Here is a 22,987-nt window from a genome sequence, read left to right on the forward strand (position 1 = left end):
ATCTTCAATTTCTTAATGCCTTGCTAAGGGACTGAGAAACTTGTCTGGGGAGTTTTCTCAAGACTTGAGTCTCTAGCAGGTGCTCAAATTAATTAATAGTTAAAAACAGACAAGGGAAAGAGTTTTAAGTAACCTGGCTAGAAATCTATGTCCTCTTTCTCACTTTGCACTTTGCACTGCTTTTGTTCTTCTGATGATAAAAACTTGTGGCTTTTGGTTATCCATAGAGTCCTCTGGGGAAAAGAGAGTAGGCTGTGTCTGTGTTTCTGGTGGGAAACTGGAATACAAATTATTTAAAACAAAAAACCAAAATAAATATTTCAGGGTTACTTTTTCTAAATAAAAAAAAAAAAACCAAAAAGGAGATCATAAGACTGAGATGCAGTGTCCATTTAAACTGTTAAAATTTGAAATATTTAAAATAAACTGCTCTTGCAAAGGTTTTCCTTGTGATGTACACCCACAGCAGTGCACAGCAGCAAAGCCAGCCTCCAGGTATAAGAAGGGCCTTTTATCCATGCTCCCCTGAGGGCAGAAATGGGGGGGATGGGGTCCAAGTGTACAGAGCCCATTGCAGCCCATAGTGGCCATGTGGTCCTGATATGCAGCAAATGGTGATCAGAGACATCAGAAATTGCAGGCAAGGATCACCCCTTCTGTAGCTTGCCTAGATGTGTTCTGACAGGAAACAAAAACATCTACCAATAATTGATATTGTTGCCTGACTGTAAAATCTCACTGCTTCTTCCAAAATTCACTTTTGGCTGACTCAGTCCAAGATCAAGTGTCTCTCTTCTGAGCTAAACATGTGTGGAAGGACAATGTACCGTTCTTAGAATAAAAAAAAACTATTTTGGAAAATATTTTTAAGATTATAAAGTTCAACTGTTACCCCAGCACTGAGTAGCCCACTGAAATATAATCGAATACAAGAACTGCAAAAGTTGTTTTTAAAATGTCTGAAAATCCAGATCTCAGTCCTTCTGGTATCATTTGTTTCTTCTTCCAAAATAAGTAATGCTGCTGAAAGGGTTACTTACAGAGAGCTCAAATAGTGGTTTAGACAATACATGCTACGGCTGACTACACACACAGGGCCTCCAGCTGGAATAAGAAAGTGCCTTTCAGAAAAACTACAAGGAGAAAAACTATAAGGATAATTTTTTTACCTTTGACTAATGAAGTAAGCACCCTGACAGGAGAGTTGTGTGCTATATTTATTCCAGCGGTGCCAAGTTCTCTTCTTGAATACATGAGGTGGAGGGTAAGGCAGATAGCAGACAATGCTGGACATGGTAAAAGGATGTGGAGTCCAATGACAACGGAGCTTGTGCGTGCTCCTTCTGGATCAGCTCAGATCCCATTGGGGTCTGCCTGTCAGGGACATGCATATGGAAAGTCATTAGCCCCCCCTCCTGTCCCCCCCCTTTTAAAATATAGTTGAAAAGTTGAAAAGTGACACACAAGCACAGCCAGCTTAAGCTTTTCAGAAAGATTGAATTCATGTGTCTCCACTGCATTGCAAATCACCATGTGCCCCAAAGAAGTGTAAGCTCTCTCAGCTCCATGGGAGAGATGTTGGGCTTTACTCAGCTGTTGCTTTGAGCTCTGGGACACAAAGGCTGTAGAGAGCAGGGACTCAGGGCACTCGACAGGAGCCCTGTCTGCCACTCTATTAATCATAGAATCATAGAATCATACCATAGAATGGTTTGGTTTGGAAGGGACCTTAAAGACCATATAGTGTCAACCCCCCCCCCCCCCCCCCCACCATGCACAGGAATACCACAAGGCTTAATCCTTCAAGGTTTTCTCGGACACACTGAAGCACCCTGGCTGCCCTCCCAGGCATCCTGAAACTATACTCTTGCCACATCAATGAAAGGGGTTCCCCTGCCTCTCCATGGCTGTAGCTGAAATCAATAATAGGACAGTATATGATGTAGCTGAATTACTAAGGCAAAAAATGTGTCTGAAAGGGAAAAAAGTAGAAGACAAATTTCTTTGCTGCTGCTCAGACCACAGTGCATCAGGTCTGTATTGATGATGGCCCTCGAGGGAAGAATAAGGGCAGCAGGTGAGGGAAGGCTTGGTATCCTCTTGCTATTGGACTGACCTGTGTGCTGTAGGCAATGGTTAGCCAGGGGGCTGTCTGCTGGCTGCCTCAGCTCCACAGCAGCCAAAACAGCAGTACACTGGGTGAAGGGCAGAAGAGAATCAGATGATCTTTAGCAGTATAGCAGTCTAAATAGTTATATAATAGTCAGAGTAAATTTGGCTGTGTCAGAAGGTTGAAAGTTTTTTTTTCTACAGGTAATTCCTTGAAAAGCAAAATCATCCAAGCTCCAAAATTATGCCATGGCAAAATGCAGAAATTGGTCTATTTTTTGAGAACAATGCTGCAACAGCAAGTGGATGGTCTAGGAAGGTAATTTACTGCTTCCTTTTATCAGTAATTTTATTTTCAGCTGGACTCCAGCCACCGGCAAATAGAAAATGGCTTCTCTTCAGGCACAGTAAGTGTCAACAGGCTTCTGAATTCCTTCACACCTCCCTCTTCCCCAGAACTCAACTGAGTTGCTGACCTCAACAAATGCTCCACAGAGACAGCAAATGAACCATCCTCCACCATCCTGCCATTTTCTCAGATACTCCCTTCATCTGTCATGTATTGTCTCATTACTGGAAGCTGCAAATGTCCTTGGGTTTTCAGGGTCAGCTTTTACTCCACAGTGCTATTTCTGAGAGCTGTATGTTCCATGAATAGCATCCTCCTTTTCAAACAAAAGACTCATATCAGGAGGGTACATGATCCTACAGAAAAGGTGTATTTCAGTGATATCAGTGAAGATATCAATGAAGAGATACACATTAAACCTCCTCACAATACTTATAGGCAGGAAGATAGATTATTTTGGCTGTAGGAGAGGAACAGCTCTACTAAAAGAAAATGAAGCCCCAGATAATTTGTTCTAGGCTATTAAGAAAGCCAAGGAAGAAATTCTGTTTTTGTTAGAAGACAATTCTTCCCATTTATTTACAATATAATTCCTCTGTTATACATGCTTTCAAAAGCCTTTGTTCTAAGAAATCCCTTGGAAAAAGTCACAAGAACAGATTTTGTATGATGTTTCTAATGACTTAATTTTCTGAGATCATAATCTTTTTTTTCTGAGAGCACTTTGTGCTATTTCCTTCAGATTTCTAGTCCCAGCCTATGGCTAAAACATGTTGGATCCATCCAAGGCACATAGCTCTTGTCTTCCGTCTGATTTATGAGGTGTCCCCAAGCAATTCTAGCAGAAGGACCAGGTGAAATTCTACCTTCCAACTAGCCATATGCAGAGCTGACTGTGGTTTCTCAATAAACATTTCTAGGTCTGTCTGAACAAATTTGCCCATCCTTGCTGTGAGTGAAAACAGACAACCTCTATGCAAGGTTTATGACTTTTTTTGTATGTGAAGAACACAATTCTCCATGTGGCAGCTGGAAAGGGGAATTGGTGAAATGATCACAGTGTGTCGAGTTATGGCAAGCCTCACAGCATAATCTAGATCCCTCTTCCAAACAAAAGCTCCACTCTTGCAATTACTCAAGCAGCCTATCTGCACAATTGTGCAGAGAGAGAGAGAATAAAAAATAAACTTTAAAAGAAACATAAGCTGTAAATTATGGAGATCCATATTTGCATTTGAGAAGTAAAATGCCGTGCGTGTGATAAAACCTGACTTTCATCATCTTTCCAAAGAAATTGGATTGCGTGTGACAGCACCCACTGCTGCACCATGCTGTGGAGCACTGCTGTGATTCTACTGATCTCTGAAGCTCCTGGCCCTTCTGCAATTTTCTTTATAGATTTCTAAATCTATAAAATCATCTCCATGTGGAACTGCATTAATTTATTTCCAGGATGAAGTTACAATCAGAAAAAGAAAATGGCAGGGAAGCCAACTTTAAAGGGTGCTAAATACTCCATTTTCTCATAGTGTACAAGCTTTCTTTAAAGATGCTTTAAAACAGAGCAACTCTCCTCACTTTAAAGATGCATTCAAATCTAACAGCATTAAGATAATGGAGACTGAGGCCCATATGCTTCAATGAGCATTGAAGTACTCAGTACCTTCCAGGCAGCCCTTAGCCATTTGGATAGTCAATCCCATAGACCAAATACCCTGTTGGATTACCCTGAAGGATAGGGGCAATTTCTCCTGATACCCTACAGGTGACTTGATTGTCTCCGCACTTGTGCAGCAATGTTTCTTCTGAGGGGGGTAAGAAAGAAGCTTTACATTCACAGAGCAGAAATGCCTTTCAGAAATATATAAAACATGAAAACAAGACATATCCCTTCAAATCTGTGTTAAAGATTTGCTTATTCAAATTGGATCTCCACAGAGTTAAGAACTCAATCCTTTTTAATGAGTGTTCTAACATGATTAATTGACTGCTCCATGCATCTGACAGATAACTGAATTCATAAGGTATGGTTATTATTCCCGTATTTTAAGCTAAAGAATGATGCATAACAAATAGCAAAGTTCTTGTCTGTTGGCAAATAGGCAGCTTCATATTAAATCTGTATTAAACCAGCTATTGCATAAATGCTGAACAAATAGGACCACATTCTCTTCTCGTTTGCAAATAGAAAGTTGTAAAACAGCATCAGGCCTGGTAGCTATCAGATATTTAAGTTATGAACTCTATCTTAGGTTTATCAATGTAGAAAATATATCCAGATGTTGGAAATTAACCATTTTTGGTGGATTTATCAGCTTTAGTTCAGAAAAAAGTATGCTAATGCATGCTTAGCTTCAGGCCTACTGACCTCTGGGCCATACTCATCTGTACAATGCTAAACTTGCCAACATTCCCTTTTCATTTCTCTGAATTAAATCAGGTTTAGGAGCAATTCCATCAATAAGGTTCCAGCATTTCAGTGGGAAAATCTGTGAAGGGAGAGGCAGTCTAGACACCAGCTGCTACTCAGAAAGCTTTTCCTCTGGATAAGTTTTCTACATCACCTCTGATAAAATGAAAATTTATGTTCTGTATGATCCAACATCCCTACATTTTCTTATAGTAACACAGTAATAATTACTTCAGTTTTACTCTTTTCTTAAATTACGAAGTTCTGATATGTTATTTCAAATATCACTGTAGTGTGCTTTCCAAGCAGCCTCTCCTGGGTTGATAACAATCTTGGGGTTTGCTTTCTAGCACAACTGCTGTTGAACCGCAGACAGTGACAACTCGTTATCCCTTGCTCAAGACACATCATCTTCCCTTTTATTGTTTTCTAATCCACTGCTGAATCACTGCTGAACTCCTGGGAAAAAAAGTAAGTAAGCAAGCATTTCCTATTTGTTCTACAATTTTTTAATCACTGCCTGGAATAAAAAAAGCAAGAAAAAAATGTGTCGGGGTGAAAATTATATGTTATACAAAATTATGTATAGAAATCATGTAATTAGGTTTTATACTGAATGTTCTCTGAAATTTTCAGAACAGTAAAAAGCAGTAGAGGGAACCAAAAGCACAACATTTTTTTATACACCTTCCTTCTTCAGTATGGCTTTTCCACTCCCACTTCACAAAGACCACTCTCATCAGTTTCCACTGATGGGAGTTGCATGATCAGAATTATTTGTGGTGTTGACCAAAAGCAAGTAGACAAACCTCACCTAGAGGTTGTGCATAGAATAGAGCTGAACTCTGATTGTCTCTATGCCTTAAATAATTCTTTGATCAGTACATCCCAATCTCTCAAGGACACCTTACAGATTACAAAGGCAGCAGTGGTATACAGAGATTTTATTTACTTTTCATGCGTGAAGTCAGTGAAACCAAGTTCAAGTGTCGAGCAACTTTTAAGAGTGATATGCTGCTCTTTCTAGTGCCACTAGGATGCTGCCCTGCAGGCAGCACTTGCTGAAGATTTGGAAAAAAAACCCTCCTTTTGGCTAACCACATCTGAATATGGGTATTCAGCTTCCATAGGTTCTTGTGTAAGGACTTGGATTGATTTCCCTGTATCCTTGCAGTTCTGCAAAAGCAAGGGAAGGCAGAGATTTGGGGAATATAGAGCACTGAAGAAGCTTGGTTGCTGCTGAGGAGTTTTTTTTCAGGTACACTTGAGCATATGTCCTGTTATGGATATTCACAAAGAAAGATGAGAGAAGGGACTATTCATGGTTTCTGCTGAACACTAATTATTGTAATGCCCTTCTGAACTTGGCACATGATCCCACACCTAATTCCAATTCCTAGCATTCTGTAAAGATTAATGACTTACACCATGTCACTGCTTTGCAGGTTTCTGATTTGGCATATTTTTGACACCATAAGAAAATGACCTCTGAATTCTGCTTCAGTCAGCCTTGCTGTCTCACTGGAGAGCTACGCCAGCTACACTCTAACATGCTTTTCAATCCATACTGATATTCTTTCAGATGAGATAATTTGACCTTTAGGAAACCCATCTACAGCTGAATGTGCAATAAGTGACAGCCAGAAATGGTATCTTCTTGTCAGGGTAATAAAGCCAAGCTCCAAAAAAGATCTAATGTATGCAGATACCTTTTTTTTCAGGGGCGACTGTAATTTCAGGGAAAAGGCAAGCAGGTGATTGATTTGTTTATAGTGAGTCAGGAGAGCACACTGGAGGTGAATTTCAAGTCTGCTCTGTGTTACAGCTGTAGAATGATGCACAGGTTTAAGGGTCAGTCACAGTGCCTGCAACTTAGATGTTGACTGGCTACCTGTTGGGGTCCAGAAAGACAGTTCAGGGTAAAAGGTTGTAAAGAGCATTCTGGAAAACACTGTAAAAGATAATGCATAAGATGTGGGAGGACTGAGTAGTTAAAATTGTAATTCTCCTTTGGAAAATTTTCTATAGCAATGATTAAAATGACCATCCAAGATTTCTGAAAGACTTTTATGAAGCCATAGAAATCATGAGAGTTTCTTATTAGTGGTAAGTGCTCAGAGATTTTACAATGACTGCTTGAAGGAAACCTACATGTTATATGTCTGCATTTGGTGGCAATGGCTTCCATTTGAAGAACTTCCTCTATTGGCGCATATTTTCCTGATCTACAATGCAATTTTTTGGACCTGTCAAGAGTATTTACTCACCCATCAGCTTTGGTCATGGCTTTGGGTCTGTGAATGTCCATGGTATGGAGAGATGGGTATATTGATAGCTGTCTTGGACATTGAACAACTGATATATATCTGTCACCCAGCACTGCCTCAAGTCAGTTTAAGAGTAGATTTTTTTCTTTTTTATTCCAGAAACTATTCTGGGAATTGGATAATTCCTTGGAGAGATTGGTCTCTGTTTCACTAAATAAAAAAATCAAACCCGTGACTCGGGACTTAGGCTCCCTCCAGAGGAGAAATTCAGACATTTCTTTTAATCCCTGATAACATACAAACCTGTCAGAGGTGATTCCTATAAAGCATTGACCCTTCATGACTGGTCATAGACAAACTGCTTAGCAGTTGCTGACATGTTGAAAATGAGGGGAATAAGAAGCATTTTCCAAAGATCTATGCTACATATCATGATGGTGATGGAGCAGTGGCACCCATTTTTCAAAGCCATCCTTATGTGATTTGTCAATTGTAGCATGTGAATTTTACCTGGACAACCCTTCCAGGCACACAAAGAAAGGAAGTGAAGAAGGTGACACAAGCACAGAAACTGTAAGGGTGGATTTATGGCTCTCCATCACCTTGCACTAGACTCCTAAAGGCAACTTGCACGTTTGTGTTTCTGCGGATAATGCAGCCAGTAGAATGTTGCCCAGACATACCAAGATAATGGGCATAAGTAAATTAATAATTCCAAAGGGACATCTGTATGAAAAAATCTGGAATGATGACTTATTTGTAATACCAAGTAAAGTACAGATCTTTTATCTAACTGTCATCTCAGAATGACAGTGAACTAAACCCTTGGTAATGGACTCATTTATCCAGCCCAGTTAAATTCCAATTTATCTTTCTTGTTTGCACTACAGCATCACAGAAGGAACAGTTGTTAGGGTTTAGCATGTTGCTGTGAATCATTGCATGCAAAGCTGCCAAAGCTCTCTCTATCAGATTCATAGTATATGTTTGGCACAATTCAGTCTTCATTATTGCCAGAAACAACAGGATATGCAAATTAATCAGATTAATTAAAATACACTTGTGCAAATCAAAGATGACCTTTTTTCTCTTTCATGATATTGGTAACCTTTTTGCACACTGCTGACAATCCAATATTAATGTGCATTTTTATTATCACACGGGAATGTGCACCTAGTTATACTGCCAGAATACAACTATCAGAATAATGGATTTTCTGAGATTATTTGCTAAGTATAAAGTGTAGTGTCTGGGGCTGATGGTCTGCCACAGATCATATTTCTATAAATAGCTTTCTGAGGAACCACACTTACACCCAAGGGGGGACTTGATTAGGGAAGACTCCCTGTCACTGCATACAACATTTCTCAAGCCTGTAGAATCTCAAGCCTGTAGCAGGAGGGGGAATGATCTAAAGGTAAATTTGGCATCTCAAATTTAATTTTGATTTTATTTATACTATATAACGCTGTATTTTCTGACCATGAGGCCTCAAATCAGTTGAACAATATATCAAGATTCTATAGAGCAAAATAAAGTCCAGCTGATTTGGGCTTGTAACCCACAGCTGTGTTATGTAAGCTCTTAAACAGGTACCATCCTCAGATCTTCCATCAGTGAGAGAGTGGCCTGAAAAAAAATCTCAGTTTCACAATACTCCTGTTTCTCCATCTCCTAATGTGATTCATACTCCTCCTTGCATTTTGCCACCAGCCATGAAAAGCCACAACTCACTGTTGCAACTAGGAAAAAAGTTCTAGTTTTGCAATATTTTTTGTACATAGTCTACATAGTCCTTTAGATATATATGTGTGTGTGTGTGTGTATTTTGTAATAATAATATTTTCTAAACTATGTTCAGTTTATAAGCATTGCCATTAAGATCTGGTAGATGCCCATTAAAGTGTGTGGATGCTACTACATTCTCAATAAAACTACATGATTTCTGACCATGTGGAAGTTTATAGTATTGGCAACAGAACACAGGCAATGTCTTGCTCTGTAAATCTTGACTGAGGAGATTTTTTTCAGGACTCCTGTTTTGAAAGTTTAATCACAAGGGGGATGATTGAAATCAGATTTTATAAGAAAAAAATAAAGAACCAGTCTGCCACTTTGGAACAATTTTGTAATACATAATTTCATATATAAAATGAAATTTGTTTATGAAATCCATCAGAAAAGACACATCCATTCCGGAAACAGTCTCTGACAAAAACATATATACATACAGAGAAAGAGAGAGAATGTGCTTTCTCTATGCTTAATCTTATATATAGAATTTTTACTGGAGATTATATCCTATGTCAAATTTCAGCATTAATAATTTGCATTATTTTTTTAATATCCACAATGGAATATATTTATTTATCTGGAATCTGTCCATATTGCAACTGCCAAGGTGAAGAATGAGTTTGAGCACGAGCTGAATCACACATATCTTAAGATTATTTACATGTACAATATTTTGAGAGATGAGGGATAAACTGAGATCTGTGAAGTTCCTCTGGATTATGAAATATTTCATAGGTTAGCTTCTTTCCTTGAGAAAGTAGTATTTTAGTCATCACATCCTACTTTTTTTCCCACTCACTGTGCCATTAACACATATTTTCCTTTCACTCAATGCCTTAAATGTAGACCAGCAGGAATGACTGATGTTTTGTGCTTTTAGTCTGCTAAATGTATGAACACATTTTCAAGCATAACTGTATGCACAGGAGTGTAGAGCATAGTGACCCCTCTATTTAAGACCAACTGGAGAGGTAAAAAGGAAATAAATCCTGCCTACAGCCTGCTGTACACACAGTCTCTTGGTTTAAAAGAGCTGCAGCGTCTCCCAGCAGCAGAAGCAAAGTGAGCCCCATCAACGACTCAGCATCTGGGCAGACAGGCAGAGCCAGTGTCAGGTGTGCTGGGAAGCTGGTTTGTCCCCTCACAGATGACAAGGGCCATCTGCAGGGCTCCCCAGGGCAGAGCCAGACCTTGAGAATGCTGGGATCTTGACAAGCTCCATTCCTTCTTCCACTCCAAAACATGGTGGTAACACAGAGCAAGTTTGCAGCCCTCAGTACACAAAATAATATATTTAAATAAACTGAGCACAGGCGTTTGTACATATGCCAGGCCTGCTGTCTGGCTTTTCCAGCCTGAGTGACAGGGAGAGCATCTGTGCATAGCTGTAGTAGAGATATCATGCCCTGTGGGCCCAAATGCTTAGTCCTGCTGAGCTCTTACGCCGCTTCTCTGCAAAATTATCCTTCAGTTCCTCTGGTCTCTACGAAATCAACAGATCCAACTTCCATCCCCCTTTCACTTTGCCAGGTTCCCCTTTGATTTGGTGTGGGAAACCAGATGAATCAAGTCTCTTTAGAATCAAGGAAGTGAACGTTTTGAAACCTGTCCCCTATAAGAGCTGGTTGTTCATGACTTTCTTTGGTCTTGTGCCAAAACAGTGGTGTTTTCTCCAGGTGCCTTTCCTGTCTCAAATAGCTTCTCTACTGTCATTCCTTGACTCTCCATCTGCTCCAGCAAATGGCAAGATTCACAAGACTTCCCCCTAAACCCACTTTTTGAAGTCAGTGTTCCATTTTCAGGCCTTCTGCCATCCTGCAAACATCCACAGATTACAATGCCTATTTAATTCAGGGACATAGACACAATCTCTTGTTTGGAAATACCATACACAAATGCTATCCATGATTGGTGGTGGTCTACCAGAGAGCTTCCTACAATAATGGCTTTTGCCACAATATAATCAACCCATCTTAAAGTTGAAATGCTTCATGGAATGGTGTGGGATACAGTACTATCAGCAAGTATTAAAATATTTAACTTGATTTGGTAAGATGTAACAGGATAAAATGAAATACTGAATTGAAAATGAACTGCAGACAGAGCAGAGCAAAGATACTATTTAATTCTAACTGTGGCTACAGAAAAAGAAAGACTTTAGGCACCATCATACTAAGGAGACAATATCACTATCTCTGAAAAGGGATAATGTGAGGCCTTCTTGAATCAGCCCTTGTCCATGTAAATAGCATTAGCCCTTTGTGTTTCAGCTTGCATTTTGCATAGCTCATTCTTGGGTCCCTATTCTACTGAGTTTTAGATTGCCAGTCTGGCTTGATTGCTTCTCATTGGCTTGCAAACATCACTAACAAAACACTCAGAAAGCTGTCTGTATTGTGTGTCAGTGAATAGCTATGTACTTTTATTCCGGCTGAAAGACACTCACTTGTCTTGTCACCAGATTACCTAGGATGTCTTAGAGCACACAAAGGACATTTAAAAAACAAGAAATGAAAAATACTGAAAAAGGCCAGTCCAGAGGGCTAGGAGAGCAAATGATGTTTAATCAGAACAGGCAGGGTTGTGAAGAAAGGGAACTGAAAAAAACAGAATAGGATGAAGAGTTTATTGTTTCAATTCCCAGAAACTGTAAGCCCAGGCACATACTGAAACAGTGAACCTTTTTTCTTCATGTTGAGTGTTCACATGGATCTGACTGGGCCAAAAAGTGTCCACTTGAGTTATGTAACTAGTCCAGTTAAATTCCACTGGAATACTGCCCAAAACATCAAGATGTGCCAATATGAGCCTTCTGTTAAAAAAAGAAAACCAAAGCACACAAAGACAAAAATAGCAAGCAAAGTCTGCCTCAGCATTTACCTACAAGTGCAGGCTCGTTTAATGTAGCTTGTTCCTGATCATAATCATAGATATGTGACACAGCTAAAAAAATAATTGATTCGTGATTTTATGTTAAATTAAGGCAAATCAGACTCCGAGGGTGCTAGGGAGACACTAATTATAACTGCCAGAGGGAAAGCAAATGATACTTAGAAAGCATTAAATCAAATGTGCTCTTGAGGCTGCCTCTGTGAGTCCTTGTTCTTACAGAATGCCTCAAATTAGTTGCAAAAAGCCTCACCAGCTTCTGTAGAATTTTATTTTAAACCAAAATTAATTTAATTTTAAAATTGAATAAATTTATTCAAAACGAGATTTGAGAGATTAATATTACTTTATTTAGTGTTACTAGTATTAACTCTTATTAATGAAGCACATGGCATCTGCTAGGGCCAGCAATTAATTTCTTACTCATACATCTCTCTCCTGCATCTCCTGCCAAAACCCCACGTCAGTCTGCCACCACAGCCTGCCATTCAGCTGATAGCAGTGCCTCCACAATCTGTTCATTCTTCATTTACTGCATGGGGTTGGCTGTGACCACAGCAAAACTGAGCTCATTTAAGCTCATTTTAGGACCTCAGCACCATGCACAGTGCAGAAGTCACTAAGGTGGACTGGGCCATCGAGAGCAGCTCTGTGCCTGAAGGGGCCATGGAGCTATCCTAATCCTACAGAATTAAGTTTGGGGCTCACAAGGATCAGTGGGCACGAGGCAGGTCCTGGAAGCCTCCCTAGTGTAGGTGAGGTTAATGCCAACAGGAGCTACGAGGCACCGCGGTACCAGGAGTGAACATGGAGAGGCTGTCTCCTCTTGAGATCACTGGGCAAGATTTGGGGTGGTGACTGGCAGCATCTTCTGGATAAGCACCAAGATTCCTGGCCCAGAGGTAATGTAATTTCTCTTTAGGTGAAAAGAGACACAGGTAACAACATCAGCTTCAATATTATTCCAAGAAATCACATTCCAGTGTCTGTGGGAATTTTGCCACTGACTTGAACAGCAGCCAAGAGACTCACCACTGTGCCTGTCAGAGGAAACTGAAACTTTTCACTGGCTATTGAGAAACTCTGATGAAAGATAAGCAATTCTGGATGTCAGAACTCTTATTATGCTAATTTCCCATTGATACCTTGATAAATAAATAAAGTAAAAAGTCCTTAGTAACCCTCCCCTTTTAATTATCAGACAGTGACATATTAAGTCTATTGACTCACTGTAGTGGGTTGCATAATGGAAATGCCCTTGGAAAGGCATGCTTTTGTACTCTTCGTGTTTCTCCATCATAATTCCATAGATTTATACATCGTCAGTGTGCTATTTTGGGTTAATATATTGCAAGGACATAGGGCTGGTGGCAGTTTATCAATGACTTTTTTGTCCTCTTTTTCATTAGTGCTGTTTAAGAAGGCAAGCTATTTCTGTCAGGAGCTTCCTATAAACATAATGGATTTTACAGTATAACCATAATAGCGCAGTACTATGCCTGTCCCTTCCTTGTATTAATTATGATCATATTTGCATTCGGGATGCAACCTTATGTGAATCCAATGCAAATTTCTATCTTTGAAGGAGAAAGGCACTAGCACAGCAATTGTTCAAGCTGTCCCTGGAGGTAATAAGACACTACTGCATGTGCTACCTAAGGGCAGTGCCAGAGCAATAACTTTCTTGATCCACACAAATATATCCCAAGCAATGTTTCTCTGGAAATGGAAATTATGCATTGTAATGAAGATTTGGAGGTTAGTCTAGCTTTTTTTTGCCTTTTTTTACCCCTGTACATGACCTCACCGGCATTCAGTCAGTATTATATAAGACCATAACCAGGTTCACCTTAACATATTTTCTTTTCCCAATCAGTCAAAATAGGCAGCAATCCATTTTTCATACATATTACTTTTATTAGGAGAAATTTAATACTTCCTCTTGGACTGCAATCTACCCAAAACAGCCTGGTATTTTTCATCTACCAACTTCACAAGCGACAGGTCAATAAGCTTTTCTCTTTTTTTGCCTGGGTACCTAAGTCAGCGTCATTAATTTTCAAAGGCTTCAGCTCTGAAAGCAACAAGAAAGGCACTTAAGTACATTCTTAAAGTCCACATACTCAGTGAAATTAAAAGTATGGTTTATGTCCCTTTCAATAAAGCAATCATTAACTCCATCTTCAAGGCCAGACAGCCATGCATGCCTGTGTATAGTCTCAACTAACAGACTATTTCTCTTGTTTAAAATACATGTACAAGCGCCCTGTTAAAACTTGACCTTTAAGTGATATATGTTCCAGGAGAGCAGAGTGATGTCTGGAAATGTCTGTCAATGGTGTTAGCTGCTGAAATAAGCAAATCAGAGTTCACTGACTTTAAAAGTGCATAACTTCAATAATTTTTTTTTTCTCTTTTGCAAGAGAGAGGTGCATAGGCTATGCAAAACTTCAAAACATTTCATCTTTCTGCCATCTTTACCCTTGAAAATGGAAAAAATTAAAGAAAATTGGGAAAAAACCCTCCAAAACATAGAAAGTCACCTTATCCAGAGGAGATGTATTCGTTTCTTCATTGTGGTATTGTTTAGAAAGGGACATTTTAAAAGAGTTTAATCACTTTTCTTCTTAAAAAACCCTTAAAAGGGTTTAATTAAACCCTTAAAAGGGTTTAATCAGTTTTCTTCTTGAAACTGAATGGCAGGTGGAAGTTTTCAGGTAAGACAATGACTTAAAATTGTGGATGATAGGTAGACACAAAAATTCTTATAAAATAAAGCTGCCATATCTCCTGGTGCCATCAGACCCAACGTGTAAAAGCAAAGAAGTGCAGATTTGTCTTTATTTTCCAGGTGAACTAGAAAATGTCTCCTTGAAGCATAATAATAGCTGCAGCGAGAGCCAAGAGTGGTGACATACTCAGTGTTGGGGCCCTGAGGGTACCAATAGGGCCTGAATACCTGCCCCTATCACCACCTCCACCTTTCAGGGGCTGAGAAGTGCCATTTCAACCCCGTCTGGGCCCATCCATCCTGGATCCAGCAATGCTGCCACAAGGGCCAGTCCATCGGGGAGTGGGCAGCCTGCACTGTCCCCTGACAATAAGCAGGTAGAGCGGGCAAGAATTCCATCCCACAGATGTATGTGTCTCTGATGCAGGCTGGACACCTGTCCATCCCAGCAGTTCTCCTGAAATGGCACCTCTCTTTTGCCATTCTCATTATGATGTGTCAGAAAACGCTCATTAGATGAGGACCTCATGGTGCTCTGCTGTGTCTTTGTAAGCTGCACACAGCAGGATTTGCACCTGAAGAACAGACCCTAACGACACTAATTTATTAGCTTCACAGTATCACTGGAGTTTTCCAGCTGCTTTTAAATCATGTTTTCATTAAGTATCTATTTGTAAGCTCATCACTTAAAGAAAGAAAACAATCAAACATGGAAAAATGCTTTCAGAAAATTACATATATATATATGTGTGTGTGTGTGTGTATCTATATATATACATATATAGATATAAATATCTGTACTACTATATATGTATATCTGTGTATATATATATATATATATATATATATATGTATATATATCTGTACTGATCCATATTGGTTTTGAAACATTTTGAAGAAAGAACTCTCATTTTGTCATAAATATATACACAGAAAAGGACACATACACACACAGAGAAATGTACAAGCATACGCACAGGATCTCAGACTTTATTTTTCCAGTAACAAACCAGGCTGCTTGAGGCTTTCCAAATTCAGTTAGATGCCCTTTGCATTACAGAGCTTGCCCAACCCATCTGTCACACAGCCATCCTCAAAGTGCATGTATTAAAATTTAAGCTAGGCTGTTTACAAAATAGTTCCAAGGCTGTCCCTTTGTGGAAGTACTGGTTTGCAGAACATCTGTTGCTTTCGATAGTCAATACAAAGACATTTGTTTCATCTGAAAGAAATGGCAGTTCCCTGTGCTATAACCATGCTTCCGTGAATCAAAGGAAATATGTTAAGGCCATCCAGCCATTATTAATCTTTTATCTGGGGACTCTGCCTTTCTCTGATCACATATTTATGAGCATTAATTTTGGCTTGATCTGTAATGGCATGTCCTCTGTGATGATTTTCACAAAATGGGAAGGCAGAATCTGAATGGGTAGAATGGCTCAGTGCAGACTTTTCAGTGGTTTTGGCTTCATTTCTGTACATCCCCACCGATCCATTGTGTTGAAAAAGCAAGTAACTATCAACTGTGTCACTTCCCTTTGGCTATCACCATCTTCTCTGAAACAGAGCTCCAGCAAGCAGCAAGAGCCTGGCCTACAGTGGTTTCTTTTTGTCTTTTCTTAAGACTTGCCCTTTTTGTTTCTTTCATGTTTTGTTGATGTTGGTCAGAATTCAATATAAATCTAAACAATGTTCATATTAAGTATTATTGAAGTTACATCACTGGAAAGGAAAGGAAGCCTAAGAGTTAGAAGTGAAAAACATGATTAAAATCTTCATTACCAAAATATTTTGTTTGCAAATTTATTTTTCTTATCCATATCACATCTCTGTAAAGCTGCAAGATTAATGAAGATGCCTGAAATTAGAAATAAGGGCTTGATTTTTCTCTCAGATGAATTTATAGAGATGGTATTGTGTTGGTTCATTCTGACTTTGTAGAATGTCTTGAAATAGGTCACTGGCATGCAAAGCAGCATGAGTTCAAGTAAATGCTATCTTGAAATGGTGTCTTCTCATTGTAAAACTACTGCAACTTCTAAATTCAAAGCATCAGGACCAAAACACTGTAAGGATGTACAACAATGGCAAAACAACAGAAAAATTTCTAGTTCCTGTGATCCTCTCAAAATCTGTGAATGGTATAAAGATCATCAGAGAAACTCCTAATCATCAGTTTTATGAACGTTTTAAATTTTAGGCTTAGGACTTAGCTGGGGTGAATGAGTTAACAGATTATATGTCAGGAAATTCCTTCTAGCTTCAGAGATGCATTTCTATACTCTACTGTTTACCCTTTGCAAGGAATGTGTTACATTCAGGGAATAATGAATCAATAAAAGAATCCATTTACAAGAAGCATCTGAGAATCTGGAGAATTCCTCCTGAAAGACTGCACAAGCTGAGACTGGATATCCTATTTCTTAGGAGGCATGGGCACAACATCTTGGAAGAAAGATGATAGTGTGTACCAGCTTTTTAATTTTGGTCATGGAAGACAAGTCATTGGAACAATGATTATGGTAGAGTTGCCTGCAATTAGATAAGAAAAATGTGTTTGGAGAGGAAGGATCTTGACCTTACCTAACTCCAATGGGTAAAATTTAAAAACTGAAATAAAAATAGTTCCTTTTAAGAGGAGCATTGAGAAATTAATTTAAAAAAATAAAGCTGGGCAGCATTGAGCATTAAATTAAGCTAATGTCATTCTTTTTTGATTGTCCCCCTTAAGAATGACATGAGAGACACTTAAACTGGGATGGGTATAGCCCTTTTGGGGTCATATACACAAAGCCAAGCTGCTTCAAAACATTTTCTTGAAATACAAAAAACAATGTATAAATTATTAAATTAATAGTATAGCTCTGCTGAAATGAATTTAGAATATGGAAAGATTCATTGAAAAATCAGATGTTTATTCAAAGAACACTTGGATAGAAGTGTGTTCTCACATGCCTGTGTGTTCTCACAGACAGGTTTGGCTCTTCCTCATTCCACTCCTCTCACTTATTCCTCAGAAAGCACAGCTGGCTGTTTTTCTACTACTAAGCAGTTTCTTCAGTGAACATTGCATAAGAACATCACACTGTTGTGCTGAAACATGGCCCTGCATTAGGCATTTTAGACATGCTAATAGGTTGTGCCTTGGTACCTTTTAGCTTTTCACAGACCTAGAACATTAATGAACAAAAATGGTATTAAGGCAGTGGTCACACATGAGAATAATTGAATTTGAATGGCCTTTGAAGGCTACAGCTCCAGTGTTTGCAGTAGAATGAAGGATTCTTTCTGTCATAGTATTTTCTGCTCCTTTGCCTTCACAATGGAAATCCTGGTAATCATCATTCATTCCAGCCATCCCAGCCATTTCACCTGATGCATAGAAATCATTCTGCTTCTTCTCTCCTGCACACATCAGACTACAGAGGCTGTGAGAAGAATACTGCATGAGTCCACCAGTAAAGGAGAAGAAATAGGATGTCTGGAAGGAAACCTGAATTGCTGCTCGATTGGAAAAAATGCTCAAAATATGTCATTTCCACCAGTCAATAATTTGAAAGGTTCTCTTTCAATTTGTGATTTTTAATATTTGTGTAAAATATATTACTATTTGAAAATTAATAAGGTCATTTTTCATGTAAGAATGTAAAAGCAAGAAGACTGCCATTTCATGCATCCATTACTTTAAACATATCTTCCAATTAGAAATACTATTAGAAGCAATTCAGTCTTGTGGCCATATCCTTTTCGCATTACCAGAAAAAAAAATCAGGGAAAATGGATTTGCAGGATTTTTTTTCTAATTTGTTTGAAAAAAAAAAAAAACCCAAATGGATTCCTTCATGATGGTACCTCCATTTCTGCAAGCTCTATTTTCTATTTTCTATGTTCAGTTAAAACAAAAAGCCAACAACCCAAGGCATTATTAAGTGACACCTTCCAGGGGAAGAGATGAATCCAAGCGAGATGGTGTGCAAAGCACATTCCCACTTTGTGTAGCATGTACAGTGATTGGCTACAAACACTACCTCCATTTTCTCGTGAGCACAGATGGCATCTCCCATGGATGTGAGGAGCACTGAGTATGCAACATAATGGACATTGGCACCTTCATTCTTCCTAAACAGCAGCCACTTTCTGATTGCCTGTGAAATGATTTAGCTTTAGCAGGGCAGCACTTTGCAGGCATCACAGAAGCCAGCTCTTATCAGATGCAGTGTAGTACAGCAAAACTGGGATCTGTGAGCTCCCAAACACAGTCAGGGAAAATCCTGAGGCACAGATCGTGGTTCTGGGCAAGTTCAACATAATTAATTAATGAAGCTGAGAGCTGCAAAGGTTCGAGAATTCGGGAAGGAAAATTACCAAAAACTCTTTCAGTTATGATTATCCATTCAAAATGTTAAATCTTTTGTTTATAAATAGAAATATCAAAAAGCCTTAGTATATTTTTCCATCATACTTTATTTTTCAGCTGAGATCCAGTGGCAGAGGTGCAAACTGAATTAAAGGCTAGGAGGAGGAATGAACTGCCTTCATGCTATAAGCATTTGGATTTGTAGCTACAAAGGCCTTTCCAAGAGAAGAAAAGGTAACTTAATTTATGATATTATGATGAAAATGGGGAGAGAAATGAAGTGATAATTATTTCAGTTTCCAGACTTCCAATGGCAATTTTATTTTGTTGTAAATACATCACCTTCCTACATCTGACTCAGAAGCTAGCTCATTAAGTACTCAGAATGGCTGCAGGGTAAAGAAACCCGTAGGTTATGAAGAAGGAAACTCTTGTGGACTTCTGTTCTTGCCAGGAATAACAAAGCTAGGAGAACGGATCTCTCAGGCTAGGGTTGAGGTTGAGAAAGTATTCTCTTCCAGGTATAAATACAAGTTCCTTTACTCTTAGAAATCACAAATATATGTGGATTTCTGAGTAATTATAAGAAACTATTATCAATAATGTTTAGGAAAGTTATCTAATATTTTACACTGTAGAGATGCTATAGAAGTAGCATTACTGATTCGCTATCTGGATGAACTATTCCACATAGAGAGATTTACGGAAGTTGAACAAGTTAACCACCCTCAGTACCCTGTAGCAATCTTTAAATCCAGAAACTGGTTTTATGTGTGTGTGGTTTGGGTGAGTTTTTTTTTTTTCCTCCCTCAGCATTCATCCTTCACCTTAAAGATTATTGTCAACTGCTCTGAATTTTTTGCTGTCTGTAGGAGTAGTTAAAGTTCACTTTAGGGTCACTACTTTAAATACTCCATGCTGGAAAATCTCTCATTTCCTCATCTCCTGATATTTCATCTTCAGTTTCCATTGGTGAAGTGCATTCTTATCCTTAATTAATAGAAGTGCCCCGATTGAACTGAGCAACAGGGTTTCTAGACAGCTAATGAATAGCAGGGGTTTCCCCAGCAGATTATTTAAAGTTTCATTCTTCTTGTCAGAATGTCATGAAAGCTTATCCTCATGGATAAAATTATGTGATGAGTAGAAAAAATAAGCCAATAACCAAGGAAATTATCTGGGTACGTACCAAAGTTAAAAATCTACTGAAGTGCATTTGACCTCATTCAGAAGAAATAAAACTGACCCAAGAGAAGCCAGCTGGGGAAATAGGAAGCCACCACTGGCAATGTGCAGAAAAGAAGACAGGACAGAAAAAAGGGAATAGGGAGAATAATTACCAGATGTAACAGAAATCTGATTAATGTCTTCAACTAATACAGAAACAGGAAAGGAAGTAGTGAAGTCACTATGCCTGGAAGTATTCAAGAAATAACTTGTCATGGCACTAAGTGCTGTGGTTTAGTTGACATAGGGGTGCTCAGACAAAGGTTGGTCTTGGATGTCTTTTCCTACCCTAATGATCCTTAATGAATTAGCAAATCTCAAGACAAGATGAGCAAAAACTAAAATGAAGCAACAATGAAAATAAATTCAAATAATTATTTGAATAATTCTTTTCCACCATTTCACAACAAAATTATACAGTTTCTAATCCAGTTTCAGAAATTTTGAGTAGTGAGGACAGGCCATGAAGAGAAGTATGAGAAGTTGGAACACACTGGAAAATTGAACAATAACAACTCATTAGGACTGGCAGATACCTACCTAAAGATCACAGTTGCTGAAGGCAGAAGGTATTTCAAAAAATACAGCTAATAAAATAAGCAGTCACTGGTTAAAATGAGCATCTATATTGCAGGTCTGCAGGTTAGCAACTGTTCTAGGTCTAAAAACGTTACTGGGGTCCAGGGAATCACAAATCACAGTATTTCACTAATAGTTAATCTTGTCAAAACAATAATTTAAAATAGTCTTCTTTAAAGATAATGCTTCTACAACATGATAGGAACATGGCAGGAGCAGAAATCTTTGTAGCAAGTCTTCATCTCTCTTCAAGAAGGGCAAGCAGGAGGATTCAGGTAACTAAGGAGTGGCTGGTCAGCCTCACCTCCATCCCTGGGAAGGTGATGGAGCCCACTGCTGTCATCACTGGTGCCAAGTCCAGCTGGCAGCCATGCCCAGCATCATCCCTCAGGGGTGGGCACTGGGGCAGTTGTTTACCAGCTTTGGTTCCTGTAGCAACACAATTCAAAATGTTTCTCTGTCTTAGAATACAGGGTGAGAATTTTTCTGAAAAGTGAGAAGTAGTATGGCTTTTTTTGCATGGAGTGACAGGTTAGAGGAATAATGAAGTCAGTGAAGGACTATAAGCAAAAAGAAGAAATATTGACAAGGTGTCAGTATCAAAGAAGACTGGCATATTCCAGCTGGTGAAAGAAATGCTACTCAATTGTTTGAAATATTCCATACCTAGATGAATCAGTCAACAGCATGTTACTAGCTGTATTAGAATAGAAAACACTGCAATCACTAAAATAATGGAGGGAGGATGAATGACAAAAGAATGAGGAAAAAAAATACTGGACCAGGTTTTAAATAGGTAAACTGTGAAGGGAATAATTCAAAGCATAGATTTTCATCTGTGTGAAGTATTTTAAAATATGTAGCATTAAAAATATTCTAACTTGTGCCTGAAAATCAAAAGAGGTATCTGCTTGCAATGTGATATTGCTGTGTAACACACTGTGATTGCAGGGAATGATAGTCTTGCAACACACAGAGGTAAAATCTACTGTTTATCAGTGGCAAACATCAGCTACTACACTGCATACATATCGAAGCACTTCTGCAGAAGAAAGATGCCTGTGAAGAGAAAAGAAGAAAAGGTGATTTGGATGTTTCTATTAGGTGGAAAGCTGCTGAGAGCAGAATATTACCAATGTATTTTATAAACCCTCCCTTGTCTTAGTACCTGGAAGACACGAGGTCATGCTAGGAGACATGAACATCTGTATTACAAGTAGGGCTACACAGCAAGATGTGATTAAAATAAGAGCCCTCCTCTCTTTCTCAGAACTTTGACAAACAACAAAATTCAACCTGCACTCCATATATATTGACATTTTAGTTCTGTAACTAATATTTCCTAACCATTTATTCCATCTTTAATATGACAGCCTATCAATGACCTTCCTTCCTTCCTTCAACAGTCTTATGGAAGGTTCTTTTTGCCTTTTTTGTGTTAGACCATTCTCAAGGTGAGGAGTCTAAGGGTGGACCTACAGTCCTCAACCCTAATGAGAGGCTAGAAAAGAGAAGTGTCACATTTGTCTTGAAGATACATAGTGAAAAAGATGAGAGGCAAAAGACACACATTGCTGTAAGGGGAATTCTGCTTAGGTATTAGGAGAAAATCTTCTGACAGGAAGAATAGTCAAACTCTAGGACAAGTTCTTCCACAAGGGCTGTGGAATCTATTTCCTGATAAATTTCTCTGGGAAAGGCCCTGAGCAATGTGATCTAACCTGTACCTCACTGAAGCTCAGGCTTGCTTGGAGTCTCTGGAGAGTTCCCTTTCATGAGTAATTCTGTGCTTCTAACTCGTCTCTAGAGGAGAAATCCATATGATTGATACCCCTCATAAGGCAGAAGTATTCACCAGGTGAAAGTGGGTGACATACCTGGGTGCAGACACGTCCCCACTTCAGCTGACAGGTGTCTCCATCACTGCACCTCACTGCCCCACTCTGCAGAGGAAATGGTTTTTCCATTAATGTATTCAGAGTAGGATTCTGTCTGTTTGCCCTGATCATGGCAACAGGATTTGAAAAGTGATAATTAAACTAAACAGGGGAAGAAAACTACTCCTCTTACTGCCTGTCTTCAGATTTATTTTGCTCCTTTTTAATAAGATCATCTTAATTAGGAAAAAAAATTAGTTTCCTTGACAAATATATGGTCTGCTTTCTCAGCAAGGACTTCCTTTGCTTACAGCTTACTTAAGAATATTCATTTTTTACATTTCCTTATTTCTCCCACTGATAAACCCCCTGTTACGGCAGGAGCTCAGCTGCAATAA

General features: G+C 38.8%; 1 long non-coding RNA gene across 2 annotated transcripts; it reads left to right on the forward strand.

Moving 5' to 3' along the window:
• The first annotated feature begins 1,769 nt into the window (after positions 1-1,769).
• LOC137468367 (uncharacterized) lies at positions 1,770-19,203 on the forward strand. 2 transcript variants are annotated; one of them, XR_010995901.1, is made up of 3 exons: positions 1,770-2,077; positions 2,314-2,428; positions 19,024-19,203. It is a non-coding gene; the product is annotated as an uncharacterized lncRNA (long non-coding RNA). The 2 variants fall into 2 exon arrangements; XR_010995900.1 differs by lacking the exon at positions 19,024-19,203 and adding an exon at positions 2,566-2,827.
• Positions 19,204-22,987: the final 3,784 nt, after the last annotated feature.

Source organism: Anomalospiza imberbis, chromosome 2 (assembly GCF_031753505.1).
Source record: "Anomalospiza imberbis isolate Cuckoo-Finch-1a 21T00152 chromosome 2, ASM3175350v1, whole genome shotgun sequence".
NCBI lineage: Eukaryota > Metazoa > Chordata > Aves > Passeriformes > Viduidae > Anomalospiza > Anomalospiza imberbis.